The following is a 14,463-nucleotide window of genomic DNA, read 5'->3' on the forward strand; positions in this document are numbered from 1 at the left end:
TTCCTCCAGGTTTTTTGTTTCACCGCAAACTTAACTTTCCTTCCTTTTGTCCAACTTTTGTCAAATCACTGACGTAACTTTATTCAATTATAATTTTTAGGTGACATTCATCACTTCCTTGATGACTTTTTAATTATTTTTCATTTTTTTTTTGCAGCCGGTCATCAAATTATCCGAGCACGAGGCATTAAATCCTAAATTCACTTCCGAGCCGGGAGCACTTTTGGCTGTTTTAGATTCAGTTGCTCACGATCGAAAGGCACCAAAAACAATTACGTTGCAAAAAAGTGATAATTATTTGCAGTCTCTTAATTCTCCATTGGATCGAGTGAAGAAGCAATCGAGGACAAGAACGAGATTCAGTGAAAGTGACAAACAGGAAGTGACTGCTAAAGATGGAGATAATCCTTTTGAGAATTTGGAAACTGATTTCCATCCAAAATATTTGGATTGTCCGAATTTTTCGACTTGTGAAGGAGTTGTGATGTATCAAAAAGCATTTGAAATGGTCTTGGAAGAGAATCCTGAGTTGCATAAATTGTTATTGTCCTTTGGAACAACGAGGGAGTTTAGAAGTATTGAATGGTAAATTTTTTTTTTAATATTTTTTTTATAAAAAATTTAATTTTTAATCTTTTTTAGTATCGTAGATGTACTGAAAGCAGTTAAAATTCCTGAAAATTTAAAAGAAGAAGTCAATGAATTTCTTTTAAATTTTAAAAGTGATGAGAATTTGTACTTAACAACACTCTTAAATGGCAATGACTCGTATTATGTGGCTTCTATTTCGTCAGATGCTGTTTTGGAGAACGTCAAAGAGGCTTGGATTGCTTTCTTTAGGACTGTGGATTATGAAAAGTAAGTTTTTCTTATTTTAAAAACAAAAAAAAAACTAAGGCTAATTTTTAAATCAAAAATATTTTGGATTTTTGTTCTTCTAAATGTTTTAAAAATTTTATTTTCTTAATTATTTTTTTTTTTTTAAATTTGAATTAAAATTAAAATTTGATTAAAATATTTCTATTTTCTATTAAAATATTTTTTCCATAAAATTTTATTGGCTAAAAATTAAAAGAATTATTAAAAAATTATTTTTTTTTAAGAATTTAACAAATAATTTGCCTTTTTCATAAAAAAGTTCAAAAATATATCAAAATTAAATTTTTACAACTAATAAATTAATTATTATTATTTTATATAATTTTTCAAAAAATTAATATTTATACTTTTTTAATTTAAAAATTAAATTTTTCGATATTAGATACTCGGATTCATACTTACCCTTAAAATTAATTTTTTGTCCTTTTTCAGGTTGATTCGACTTCCATTAGAAAATTTCACACCAGCCGTCTCCATTCAAATTGTGAAAATGATTGTGAACCGAACAGATCCTGATAACTTAATTGGAACTTTTAGTTGCTTAAAACTCAATGACGATCCACGAAATTTCCTTATCGAGTACGGGCATGCCTCTGAAACTTCTGAACTTATCAGAAAATCTTCTGAAATTCCCTTAAATAAAGTCATCGTTACTCGAAATTACAATTACACTTCTTACAATGTGGCTCATGAAACGAAAGTTAACAATTCTTCCTTGTCTGAAGAAATCGCTGTTCGCATCGCACGTCTCGGTTCAACTTTAGAAAAAATGCTTGCGGTTAATTTGAAGCTTTATTGGCAACTGATCGACAATCAAATCCACATAATTCACGCCAAAAATATCACTGACAATTCTCTCACCGACTGGGAATTACAAAACGAGTTCGATTCTGCTGAAATGAGTTTCGAACTGAAAGATTCTTCGAAAGATTTTACTCCATTGACCATCAGTTCGGTTGTCTCGAGGATGTCACAATCGCAGCAAAAGGTATTTAATGAAGTTTCGACCAAAGGCTTGTATCGTTATGGCAAAATTGTTCGTAAGTTGAGCAAGAATGGAAGCACCGCTGTCACTATTAGACGATTTTTGGGCATAAATGGCGAAGAAGCGTTCAAACATTTGTACTTGAATGCCAAAAAGTACAGATTTGAGGTTGGACCAGCGAAGGATTTTTTTGAAAAAGCACAGAAAGTTTGCAAAAAAGAGCGATTGAATCAAATGAAAGATGAAAAAGAGATTTTGAAGGAGATTTCTGGAGTTTTAAAGGATTCGAAAGTCTTCTTTGATTATTACTACAATTTAATTGCTCTTCAGAGAAGTTGGCTTTATGTAATTTTTAAGTTTATTTGTGGAACTTCGGATGGTATGAAGGCGGAACATTACGAGGATTTTGCATTGGTGACTCAATATTTTAACATTCGGGATTTGTCGGCGCAGAAATTTGTTCAGTCTTGTAAAAGTATTGGAGATGATTTCTTTGGAGTTTCTTTGAATGATGTGAGTTTTTAATTTTTTACTTTATAATTTTTTTGACTTAAATTTAAAAAAAAAAAAAAAAAAAATAAAAAAATAAAATAAAAAAAATAAATGAAAAAAAAAAAATAAGTAGTTATGTATTTTTTTTAAAAACATTATTTTTTTATAAAATAAGACAAAAATATTTTTAAAAATTTATATAGACAAATTAAAATAAATTGAAAAAAATAATTTTAAATAAAATTATATTATTATTAATAAATTATTTAAAATTATTATTAAATAAAAAAATATAAATTATTTTAAAATTTATTTCGATGAAAAATAATTTATTAAATTTTATAGTTTATTTAATTTAATTTATTACAATATTTTTTTTTTGTTTTTTTTTTATTAAATTAATTTTATTAAAAAATATGAAAAATAAAAATAATTTTAAATAAATAATTTTCTCTTTAATATTTTAATTTTTTTAAATTTAATTTTGTAATTTTTGACTTAATTAGTATTAATTTTTTTAAATTAAAAATTAAATTTAAATCTTATGATTTTTAAATTTTTATGAAAAAATAAACTTACTTTTCAGATGAAAACCAACGAAATCCTCGACATGTTCCACACAATTATCGATGGAAACTCTTCGGTGCACAGACCAACTTCAATAGAGCTCTTGACCAATGAAACAAATTCCCTTACATGGAGCAAACATCTTCACTTTGCCTTCGATTCGTACATGAAAATCAAAGGACACAACTTGAACTCAACTTTCAACCTGAGATTCCCACAAGAAAAGAAACGCATCGAGCATATCATGAATCATCTTGTTTCTGCACCCACCAAATTTGACAAGTAAATTTTAATTTAATTTTTTTTTTTCAATTTTCTGACTCAATTTTAATTATTTTTAGATTTGCTATGAAAATTATGTTAATTTGCTTGAGAAACGTTACTCGAAAACTACAAGAAGCCAATTTAATGCGTGAGAAATTCATGAAACTCATGCAAGATGCTTTCCGAGTCCTTTCCATAAAATGCCAATCAGACGACATTTATTTCATGACGTTGACAGAACTTCAACTTTTCATCGAGAAAAATCGTTTTGAGTTGCTAATGAGAGCTCATGATCGTCATTTGAGCTACAAAAATCGCAAAACTCCCGATAAAGAAGTTTTAAGCACGGATCAAAGTGAAGTCTTTGGAAATTGTATTTGTCCCGGAACTGCTGTTGGATTCGCTTTAGTCGCAAATGAGCCATCGCAGAAACTTATAGCTGAAAATGTGGATCCAATGATTCTCGTGACGAATAATTTGAGGAAAAATGTTGGATGGTTACCGTACTTGAGACTTTTTAAAGGCATCGTTTTGGAAGCTGATGGATATTTTGATGCCGGTGAGTTAAATTTTGAATTAATTTGAAGTTTTTTTGAGTTATTTTTTTTTATAGATGCTGCAATTTGTCGCCTTGTGGGTGTGCCGTGCATAATAGGAGCAAAAGATGCCATGAAGATGTTCAAAACTGGCGATAATTTGTTGTTGAATGGAACGAAGGGTGTGGTGTCGCGTTTTACGGCGGAGGAGTAAATTTGTTTAATTTTTGTTATTATTTTAAATAAAAAGTTTTTTTTTACTAAAAATTATTTTTAAAAAAATTAAATATCGTTTTTTTTTTAAATTTTATAAAAAAAAAAAATCGTAAAATCGTATTTTGGCTAAAATTAATTTAATTTTTTTTCATTAAAATATAAATTATTTTTAATAAATTAATAAAAAAAAAATATATATGTTAATATTTGTTATATTTTAATAAATTTATTTAATTTAAAAAAAATATTAATTAATTAGAATTAATTTTAATTAAATTTTATTATTATTTTAATTTTTGAATATTTTATTAAATTATTTAATTTTAATAATTTAATTTAATTAAATTAATTTTTATTTAATTAAAAAAATTAAAATTTTAAAGACTTTTAGCTCATATAAATTTTTTTTTGTGGCAGAAATTAAAAAAAAAAAAAATAAAATTCCGCCTCAAAAAATAACGGTAATAATCCCTCTAGTGACGAATAGCAAAAATACAAATTTTCACTTAATTCCCAGTTAACATTTAATTGACACTCAAGCGATACGGTCTTCCTCCAAAATAAACCCCAACCAACAAAAAATGTAGTTCAACTACTCGCCGCCAGAGTGATCACCAAAAAGGCGGTTTTTGCTCAATTCACATTAATAAAATAATAAATAATTTAATTTAATGATTTAAACTAAAAATTATATTTACTATTGATATTTCACAACAAATCACAAGTTCCCATGAAAACGCATTGACGTCATTCCACTGCTAGGCCATGTCAAATATCGACACACGAGCTTTTACGATACCCGTAAATTCACCTAACAAATTGATGCTAATTTTTTTACGATCACAGTTTCTCATATCGCACCTAACTTAACTATGTTGCTACCATTAACAATAAAATATCTTAATAAATTGTCATCGTGATCTCCATATAAATTGAAGGCGACGACGACGATGATTTCGCCTGAACTAATAAACATCGCAGTTTGACATCGTCTATTAAACAGCAGCGAATATCCTAAATTCATGCATATTTTTTCGCTGAATAATAATTTTTTTAGTGGATGTCCAACGAAAATAGCTATCTAGTAAATTCATGATATTTATTATTTATTTAACTTTATTTTATATATTTACAGCGTAAAGCTAGTAATAAAATTTTAATCTGCTCAAGCAAGGTACAACATTATTTTTAATAATTCACATAAATAATCATAATCAGTTAATAACACGAAAAATAAAATAAAACAAATTTTGTGTAAATTATTACTAAACTAAGCGCTCGTTTATTCATTTAGTAATATTCAAAAAAAAAATTATTAAAAATTTATTCAAATTAATATTTCTTGCAGTTATGCATCAAATTTTTCAGATAAAAATTTTTAAGTCGTTTGATCTCGTAATTATCGAATTTTATTACAAAAATAAGAGATCTTGAGATAAGACAACTCATTAAGTGATTTTTATTCAATTAAATTCCTGACACCTACAGTCGACGTGATTATTTGTCGACGATAAAACTCTCAATTGGATATCAAATTCCAATGATCGCTGTTTTTGTTATATTTTTTTTTTTTTTGGTGCGGCTTCTAAAGTTACTTAAACGAGTGACGCGTCTCAATTAAGCCACGGGGTGCATTTATTGGGTAAATTTATGTCTTAATAGCACGCTCAAGATTTTTATCTTTTTCTGCTGTATTTTTTTTAGGAATAAGAAAAAATTGACATTTTTTATTAAATTTATTTTTTTTTTTTTGGTTAATTAGAATATCAAAAGAAATTTAAATTTTATATGAGAAGTTTTTAGTTTGTTTAAAAAATTATTAATTAAGAACATAAAATAATTATTAAAATATTTTACGAAACACGTTTGTTTATAAAAAATTTAAAATTTCATAACTTTTTTTTTTAAATATTCAAATATATTCGGACGTAACTCAGGAGACAGTTGTCGAACTATTTAAACAACGCATAAAAATTAATCGAATTTCTCACCATGTATCCTACCTTATTTGTATCATTTTCATTCAAATTTGAGCATAATTTTAATGTTTAACGCATTTTTCATCTTCGATAAGTTGACCATTTAAATTTTTCATTTTTGCCTTTGGTGGATTCGAAGGTTGATCGGATGGTTGCCTTATGGTAAATTTCATCCGAATCCAACAACTTAATTTAACTCGATTCGGCGTATCAAATTTATAATGATCGCATTTAATTTTTGATTTTATTTATTGAATTTTTATACAACAAACAACACAAAAACACTTTGGAAAAAGAAAATATATTTATTTATACAAAAAACGATGCATTTATAGAGGTGTATTATTATTGTATTTAAATGTTATATGGTAGTAACAATAATAATAATTTATTTTGAGTTTAAGGCTGGAGCAATGAAAGAAATTGTTTCATGTTGCATATTAGAAAATTTTTTCTTGACCTTTATTCGACCTTCATTGAATTACAAATTTTTTTCTTTAACTTTTTTCATCGATTTTCATACAAAATGACAAAATTTTTAACTATTTTTGAGTGTTAAATATTTTTTATTTACTTTTTTAAATTATCTTGAATTAAAAATTAAAGAAAAAAAAAATCATAAAAAATAACTGTCAAAAAAAAAAAAATTAAAAAATAAATTCAGTAATTTTGTAAAAAAAAAATAAATTTTAAACAAAAATTTTTAAAAATTTAAAACTTTTGAAAAAAATTTCTAAACGGCCATCTTTGATGAAATTTTTATCTTTTTTTTCCGGACTTTATTTTTGATTTTCATTTGGAGCGGCCTTATTTATTTTTTTAAAGTTTTATGATTTTCTATAAAGAAATAAATATTTTTTATTTAAAGTTTTTTTTCAAAAAAAAAAAAAAATTTAAAAAAATAAAATAAATTTCCTTGAAACTTAAAATATTTCTAAAAATTGTCTCAGCCTAAATTTGTTTATCAAAAAAAAAGTCCCAAGAAAAAGGTAATGCGCCGTGCTGTTATATTATTTTGTCATCGAAACACGATTTTTCCTACACTCAAGCTTTGTTGTGTTGATAATAATATGACGGCGATGACATTAACAATGACACAATAGATTCTTTCCTTCTTTTCATCTTATTATTATGACTTGAATAAGAAATTTAAAATATAAATAAATAACTCAAGTGTTCAAAATCGTCTTTTTTTTGTTACTGTAAATAACAATTCAAGTATTTTTTTAAAAATCTCACGATTTTTTTCTAAATTTTTAAATAAAGGAAGACATTTATATTTATCGATACAGTTTTGTTGCTCATTATACCTAATCACCGATCATCATTAAATTTTATTGGATCAAGTCAATCAAGGCAAGTTACGCGTTAATTTCGGGAGTGGCTCCTCGTATTAAGTAATGACTCTTAAAAATTGACTCCATAATAATAAAAATAGTTACTTTGACACAAACAGGTCAAAAAAGAAAAAAAAAAGCATATGATTGATGACTTTATTATATTAAAACTCTAATTCAACTGACTACTAGTGTTATGTAAACAACACAAAATATAATCTAAACAATATCATATCAATTAAAATATGGAAAGTCAATATCTAATAACAAACGAACGAAAATTGTTGGAGCCACTGCCGAGAGATATCAAATCACTTAGATTAATTGATGCGATATCGAGTGTCCGATGATTGGATACATTTTGTTTCGATAAAATAAACAAATTAACAACTCTCGTACGGTACTGTACCCAGATTTGATAAAACAATCATCAATATAATTATTTTATGACCCGAGTTTATATTTTGTTGTTAATCCCATTTTAATAACAGCTTAGATCGACAAATTATAACATATGGTCGTCTAATTTTCGATTAAACTTTCCTCCTCGTATTTCAGACTTTGCATGTTTGTGTGTGGAGAAATTTTGCCGAATTCGCATTGTTGTGCCACGAGAAATCATCACGAGATTCAATAATTAAAAGCAACACTAATTGAACATTTCATATCAGACAAAAAAACATATGTGGAGTGTGTCAGTGAAAGATGATGATGATGAGGTTGCTTTTGTGGCACAAACAACGAGCAACAAAAAAAAACTACGTCGGTACCAAATCAAAAAGGCAATTTTTTCGGCTTATTAACTTTGGCCCAGCAGGGTTTCACACCTTCAGTATCCAGCTGCGTCTATACGAGGAGATGTACGATGGGGAGATGATCATCATCATCAAACAACATCTTCATAAAGATTTTTAGTTTAAAAAAACGCAAGATATAGTTTTTTTTTTGGTTTGTATGTTGTTTGGGTAATGCATTCTATTTTTCTTTAAATTATTTATTTTACACGCAAAGAAAAAAATTACTAATATTTTAGTCTATTTTGTAATTTGATGACTTTATCAAGTGTTTGAACTAAAAAATAAACAGTTTTAGGTTATACTTTATATTTTATACAAAAATTAAAACTTATATATTTCATAAAGAATTTTTGAAAAAGTTAACTCATTGGAAATTCTGAGAAATTATTTTTAATTAGGTATCAAAGTTTTTTACACTAACTTACTTATTTAACTTATTTGAAAACATGGATTTTAGTAAATGAAAAACGATTTTTGATTTTCGTCGACGTTTCGATCAAATTTTATTGTTCATCATCAGGGCTAAATAATTTTTATTTTTAAATTAGTTTATTATTTTTTTAAAAAAGAAATAAGCCTTGCTCTTGTTAATAAGTCAATTTTTGTTTGAATAAAGCAACAAGTTTCGAACATACACTTTCGTTATCTTGGTGCGGCATATTGGTCGGACCACATTAATAGGTCCAGATAGGTCATATATTAATATTTTCTCTAAATTGTTTGTTTATCCTGAAAATATCAGTGCAGAATGAAATTGAGTTAATTGAGTGAAAATAAATTTTTTTCAACAGTTTCGGCTTGTCGATTTTGTCATTAGCATTTCATCTTATTTCTTAGGCTGTGAAACCAATTTACTGCTTTTGGACATGCACTTGTCAGCTCTGAAATATAAAGAAAAAAAGTTTAAGTAAAAACTGGTCAAAATAAAAAATTTAATGAAAAATATATATAATAAGTATTTAAAAAACTTTAAAGAATAAAATTAAATCGTTTCTTTAAAAAAATCAATGTTAAAATAACGTAAAATTCACTTACCTGATTTCTTTGCGTGTATTTAATTTCAAAAATCATATTGAAAATATTTTCAATCACTTTGTTTATAATAACCCCATCATTAATAATTTTTTATAACCTTTTATTTAAATTTGTTTAGTTTTTAGTTTCGAATAATTTTTCATAACTCAGAATTATTTTTTTTATTAATTAATATCGATCAACTTTTAATGTATGTTAAAAAGAAATTTTTAATTAAAATTTTGTATCAAATTTAATTAAGACAAAATAATGTTGATAACTTTATTAAGTGCGTAAAATCGAATTTTATTGATACATTTTTGTTTTGAATAAATTTTACCTCAAAAGTAACTTTTTAATACGAGTTTTTCAAACCCGTTCCTAAATTTAATTAGTTTTTAACGTATAAAACAAGTTAATTCAATTCGACAGGCTTAAATTAATTACCAATCTAATTATTTACGGCAACATTAATAATCCCCTAGAAAAAAAAACAGTTTTCTAACATAAAAAAAAGTATAAGAATAAATTACGACCGACATAACACCTGAAGCCAGCACCACATTATAAAGTCCACGCAAGACAAAGAATTTTTGTGGTAAAACAACAATTTCGAGAACAAGATCGTTAATATGAAAAATAATAGAAAAGAAATGTTGTAACACATATATACCAGAGGAATTAAATCAATTTATCATAGACAAGTGTGAAGAATTGTGATGGGGCAAAAAATGAAGGCGGTAACAACATAACAACACAATAACAAAACATCATCATCAACATACTACACATAAACTTAACGCATAACACATCTGGAATGAAATATCTTAATTTTTTATTATTTTTATTACATTATGTTGTTTTGTTACCACAACATCTCACTCACTCGCGCAGTAAGCGATACAACTAATCACTTAATCAATAAATCTGAGAACTAAAAAAAAAAGAGGAAAAACGGTCTGCTTCAGATGATTCAGCGAATTTAATGTTTAGAACATAAAAATATATATTTTAAAGCAATTCGTGCATTAAATCGGATATTATTTAATGTACAATAGATTTGCAACAATTATCATAATAATAGGTACAAAATAATACAAAAAATAGAAAACGATTTCATTTCAATAAATGCTGTAAATTTAACATAATAATCATAAATTCAGTTTGCCGGTCATAATGTATGAATTATGAATATTATGTTGAACATAACAATATTATTGCACAAATTGAGATAAATATTTTTAATTTTCATTATTATCATCGCGATATTCATGCTAATATTATAATTCAACTAGCTTTCACACAAATCATAAAATATATCGGAGATCAATTTTTTATTATTATTATTTGCAACCCACCAATACCGAGAATTGAATCTAGATTTGTATTTTATTTTATTAGAGTGACCACGAATAGAAACATTTTATCAATGAAAATTCGCAAGATTTTCAAAGAAAGCCTTTTTTGTTGTACCTTTATGCACCGCAAGTTATACATAAAAGAGTATAATAATAATGATGATGTTGTTACGTTTCTTATTAAAAAAATATATTTAAAAGGTGTTACATTATGGGCAATAATTGTATATAAATATAAATGCGAAAAAGATAAGCACGTTTTTTTAATTTCTTTTCAACTTCGTCTTTGCTTGCTGCTCCGTTTGTTGTGGTTATTATTATATATCCACAGGACAGTATTTAGCACTTGGGCTTTAATAATAATTTATAAAGAGAGGAGAAAATGATACAATCGGATTAATAATAAAATTGTAAGTTTATTGAATAAAAATATTTATAAAAGAAAACGAAATATAAAGGATTTAATATTATTTTTATAAATATTAACCTTATACTGGGTACTTATATAATAATAAAAATAATATTAAAAGAGATTGAATTAAAATTATATTTTTCATTCCAACACCTTGATTTTGGTTTTAATATTTATACCGCAGCATTATTATTAATATATATGCATTATTAATAATAAATAAAAAATATAAAAAATGCGGCTTTAATATAATAATAATTATTATATTGAATTTCAATTGGTTTTAATTTTTCATTTAAAAAAAAAATTATAAAAAATTTATCTTGATGCAAAAGACTTTCGGGAGAGTAAAAAAAATATTTTACAAAAAATATCCAAATCACGTTCGTCCATATAATTGCTGTCCTCAAGTCATTAGTCTCTTTCAACATTATTAAAATAAATCATCCAATACACTTTTTATGTACAAAAAATAAATATACAACGAAAAAAAGAACTTAAATACTGATCAAACTATTTGATAAAAGTATCGTACAAAGTATATACGGAACAACAATAGAGTTCCCCGTTAATTAAGCAATTAAGTTTTCAACAAAGCAATTTTGGATTATGATGAAGAGAAAAATTATGCAACAATGGAGAACGAAAATGAGCGACAAAGTAAACGGCGCGACAACGCAAAGGCCCTCGAAAAAAAATTCATAAAAATATAATGAATAGTTTGGTAAGTTTTTATAAAATATTTTGGTGGGCATTTTGAATCAATTTTAATTCTTTTTTTTTCACACAAATCATTTTTATGACTTAATTTTCATGTTTTTTTTTAAATAAATTATTTTTTTTTCATAAAAAATTCTATTATGTAGAATAAAATGAATATCATTTAATGGACTTCGTGCATCTTAATTTTTGCTGCTTATCAATGCAATGTCAAATTTTTTTTAAAAAACATTTTTAACGACTTAATCAGTTTCGTGTTTGAATCGTTATTTTTTTTAGTTAATTATTTTTTTGCAAGTTAATAAAAACGTTAAAATGTCAAACGAGTTAAGTATAATTTCACGTGTTAAAGTAACAGTTACAGAAGAAAAAATCATAATTAAAATGCTAACCGATTCTTTAAGTTTTTTTTTGTTGTTAGGTGCAACAAAAAGCTTAACGAGCAAAAAAAGAGGCGTTTCTCGTTTTTTTTTTGTTTCTTTAATTCTTTCTTTCTTTCGTTTGTGTTTATTGCACCTTGCATGCGTTCGTCAATTTAATGGTTGACAAATGACAGTCGTTCGACGCACACGAGAAGTCGTCATTTTCGATGATACGAGATGACATGATGAACGTTTTATTCTAACACCTTTAATCCGCTTATTATATTGACTCGTTGCATGTCCGAGAGACGCGTTAAAATATTTTACATTTTGAATTATGTTCTTTTAAATATCCGAAGGCATTTTTATGGACTTCAATTGTTTGTGCGCGGCGGACAATTCAACTCAACAGAAGATGTGATGGAAAAAGTTTTCGTGATGGAAGAGACGAGTCACTTCGGCGCATTTTGAATTTGAAGTTTAGGTAAGTTTTAAAACTTTTAATTTTTTTTTGGATAGATAATTTTTTTTTCAGAAATTGTAAAAGAATTAATAAATCACGGCAACTTTACGGAAGTCTAAAATATGGAGCATATCATTAGTAAGTATCTTGCATTATCTACTGTGTATTGAGAAGCTTTATTATCCTATATCTAATGATGAATAAAACAATATGAAATATCTTATTTGAAACATTTTATGAATTCATGATTGAAAATCTATTGACGTTTGTTGGCATAACCCATTGTATGCAACGAGATTGAACAGTAGACGATATTAATGAGGTGTTTGACGAAATAGTTACCTGAATATAAAAAACGAACAACCAAGTCATGAACTATGCAGAACATATATGCTCAAACTTTGCAGAATATTTGGTCCGTGTGTTTTAGAACAATAAATCGGTTACAACGTTCTACTAACACTGTGGAAGGGTTTCAAAGCAAATTTTTCGAACCACTCTGGCATTTGAAAACTCTTGGAACATTTTAGGAACGACCAAAAACAAAATGCAATATGCATTTGGCAATTTATTTTTATTTAATTAATTATTTTTTTATGAAGCATCATTCAAAGGTTAGAATTACAAATTTTGAACATTTTTTTTACATACATCATTTAATATAAGAAGGTTTCTTTTGTTTGTCTTATAGAAATGACAGACAGACAAAAGATCTATCCCAAAACTTAATTTTTCCCTCCACAATGCGATAAGAAAAAATATTGGAATTGCAAGAGCAAAGTTTAAATTGAAGTTTTGGCGAAAAGAAAAATTATTAAACAAAAAAAAGGTATGGAACAGACTCATCGAACAAAAGCGATTGCTCGGCGCAAAATGGTAAAAGAAGACACAAAACATATTTATTACTGCATATTTATGGTTTATTATTTTGAAATAACACATTTATGCGTTTCATATGCGGTTCATTTGCACTTCTTCTTTTTTCTTGTTGTATAGCTTGTCTTGCCTCTCTCATAACTAATCGCACATAACTCTCGTTTTATTATTATTTTTGTCTGAAATGGTGAGCTTTATGTGCGCATTAAAAAGCCGGTCGATCGTATATATTGTTAACGTTTTGGTGCGAAAAAATGTGCAAGAAGTTAAGTAGATTGGATGGGGCGGTACTTTACACTTCCAGTCAAAATGATAACAAAAATTGATTTCAATTCGTTATGAAACGGGTGTGTATGCAAAATTATGAGTTTTTTTTCTTCTTGATCCTCCTTTCGAGATAACCGCTTTCGTGCTTTTTATGTGCAATTATTACCTTTTTATGATTATTATTGTGGCCCGAGTTCACAAAAGAGGAAAATCAATGATTATTTTTCGTTTGAACCTCATTTTTTATACATTCACAGATAATAAAGTTGCATTAATTTTGAATTTATTGTGATTTTTTTTTGAGTTCATGCGTTTAAACGTACTTTTGGTTCTCACGCGTGCATTTGCATGTGAAAAGGTTAACGCGAAAATTGTTGTTGTCGTGCCAGCGAAAGTTAAAGATGTGTCCTGTTTTAAAACGATTTTTATTATGATTACATATTTTTAATAAATAAACACTTTCACATCAAAAAAATACTGCGCGAGAGGTGAAAGATATTGTCGGCCTTTCCCCCAAAAATAAAGTTCAAATTTTAATTACAAAGCAAAAAAAATGAAAAAAAAAATCATAATAAAGCGAGAGAAAATAGTTTCACATTAACAAAAAATAAAAACCGAACAAAAAATGTATTAAATCCATTATTTTATTACAATATTTATTGTTATATCTGACATATTTCATTTACGTGAACGCGCGAGCTAAAATTATTTCTCAATCAATTTAAATACCACAAAACTCACAATCATGTATATTCATTATCACTCCACGAAAAAGCACGTCACACATAGCCATTATAGTATAAATATGTGAAACCATCTGATCATTGGTTCGATGATTTATGACTTTTAATAATAGAGCGCTAAAGTACAAAAAACCTCATATTTATTGATACAATAAAAAAAATGTGTGAAGGAAATGAAAGATGTAAATAATAATAA

The sequence above is a fragment of the Culicoides brevitarsis genome, chromosome 1 (assembly GCF_036172545.1).
Source record: "Culicoides brevitarsis isolate CSIRO-B50_1 chromosome 1, AGI_CSIRO_Cbre_v1, whole genome shotgun sequence".
NCBI classification, from domain to species: Eukaryota; Metazoa; Arthropoda; class Insecta; order Diptera; family Ceratopogonidae; genus Culicoides; species Culicoides brevitarsis.